This window comes from Engraulis encrasicolus, unplaced genomic scaffold (assembly GCF_034702125.1).
Source record: "Engraulis encrasicolus isolate BLACKSEA-1 unplaced genomic scaffold, IST_EnEncr_1.0 scaffold_730_np1212, whole genome shotgun sequence".
NCBI lineage: Eukaryota > Metazoa > Chordata > Actinopteri > Clupeiformes > Engraulidae > Engraulis > Engraulis encrasicolus.
In genome coordinates this window covers 10,324-12,469 of record NW_026946061.1, presented here as the reverse complement: position 1 = coordinate 12,469, position 2,146 = coordinate 10,324, and the positions used below count along the sequence as shown (strand labels likewise).

At 43.4% G+C, this 2,146-nt stretch overlaps 1 long non-coding RNA gene across 1 annotated transcript; it reads left to right on the top strand.

Moving 5' to 3' along the window:
• Positions 1-466: 466 nt before the first annotated feature.
• Positions 467-1,939, top strand: LOC134444786 (uncharacterized). Its single transcript, XR_010034104.1, has 3 exons — positions 467-1,092; positions 1,319-1,411; positions 1,687-1,939. It is a non-coding gene; the product is annotated as an uncharacterized LOC134444786 (long non-coding RNA).
• Positions 1,940-2,146: the final 207 nt, after the last annotated feature.

The following is a 2,146-nucleotide window of genomic DNA, read 5'->3' as shown; positions in this document are numbered from 1 at the left end:
AGGCAGCACATCTCAGAATCTTGTTACGACAATACGAGGCAAATGTGAATGGAGTAGTATTACATCGTTATGTGTAAGGTAAGACGTTAACATGACAAGGGTGAGATGAAGGATACTAAGGGCTAGCCAGACTAGAATAAAAGTTAACTAGGCCTACTACGAAAAGTTCATTCATAAACGTTTTGACGGTCTTTCGAATGGTTATCGGATTGTGTGCTTGCTTGCTTAAATATCATAAAGTTCGCCACAAAATGATCACGAAATGATCTCCGTATTAATAACAGTTTCGTGGTTTGTTACTCGTTTGAATAAACGTATAGTTTTGACATCCCTTTCAAATGACACGCGGATATTTTGAATGTTTGTTGTACCACGAGCTATCAAGAAATTATGCTGTATTTACCCTTAAACAAATTAAGCACTGGGCTGCGTTGTGCACGTCTGTTTCATAATCTGAGCTATCAGTGTTTCTTTGAAGCAAAGATGTATAGAATAGCACTGAAAGTCGGAGGTGTCATATTTGTTCAACCTGGTGTTAAACGTAATTTCAATTCTTGACCAGTGCATGTAAAGAAATTGAAAATAAAACCAACTTGACTTGACTTGTCATTGGGTCTGATTTTAAATGTGCCATATAGTTCAATGTGGGAGCAGGTTCACACACTAAATAAGACACTAAGGTCAAGCACAAGCAGATTTTTTTTTTTTAACAATTCTCAGAGCAGATTAGAGCAGACGTTTCAGGTTGCTGCCATCAGAGAGTAGTGACTTGACCTTAGTGTCTTTAGTGTGCTCCCACATTGAACTCTACTTTTTGGGTCCATGCACCTACTTATTTCTAAACATCTAGAGCGCAACAATACCCCTGCCTCCTGATGTGCCATATAACCTGTATCTCTCCAAGTGTGTGTGTGTGTGTGTGTGTGTGTGTGTGTGTGTGTGTGTGTGTGTGAGAGAGAGAGAATGTGTGCATGCAGATATAAGAAGTTGGGGTTGATGATCCACATGATGGTGATGGACCAGGACAGCTCTGGACCTCCTGACTGGCAGCTCCATCCTCAACCTCTCTTCCTGCCCTTCACACATGTGCAGGTAAGGCCAATTTTTAAAAACTCACTGTATTGTTTGAGGCAAAAGTAGGAGAAAAGGAGTGTGCGAGTGAGTAAGTGAGAACCCGGTCATTATACATGTGACCCTTAAAGGGCGTGTGTGTGTCCTAGAACCAAGACAGTGGCAGTGTGTGTCTGTCTGCCTTTGGTTAAGGGTATCTTTAAGATACTACCTTGTTGTGGTAACATAATTTTGCTATTTCTGACAGGCAGCCAGTTTTCTGAAAGATGGTTGATGTCAGTACCAACATGTTGTGATGGAGGCTTCCACCTGAGCTGAACACAGAAACTTGCACACAGTGGTGAGTAAATCACTGAATCTGTTTTGTTCTGCACTAGACCAATAAGTATTTCATACAGTAATTCCTTCATGTGCTGTGTTTATTTATAGCAGAACTTGTGTATAGAGGATAATACAAAACACTGGCACAGTAGTAGTGACCCCTGTACAGGCCAGAAGCTCTGTATCTCTTCAGCTTGGTGTTCTGCATTAAAATGATGGGTGTGATTTTTATGTAGTGTATTCTATGTATACCCTCTCGTGTGTGTGTGTGTGTGTCTGTGTGCATGTGTGCAGATGGAAGCAGTCGTTCCTGTTCAGCATCGATATGCCAGTAATGGGTTTGATGAGCCACAGCATGGGTATGGGCAATCAGCATCAGGACCAGGGCAGCTCACAAGGAGAACCTCCTGCCCTGCCTCGTCATCCTCACCCTCCCATCTCCCTGCTCTTCACACATGTGCAGGTGAGGCCAACCTCTAAAATGCACACTTGACTTGAGGCAAAGGGGGGAGAATAGGCCTGCGTGCCTGCGTGCGTGCGTGCCTGCCTGCGTGCCACACTTTAAGACAGTAGCAGTGTGTGGGGGGGGGGCGTGTGCACAAGCATATGCACATGGTCATGTCATGGTCATGTCTTTCTGTAGGTAGATAGGGGGTGCTTGTTTTTGTCTTTATTTTCATTCATAATATTAGCATGCCTTTTTTTGACAGGCACACAGCCAGTTTTCAGAGCGAGGGCTGATGACACCAGCAAC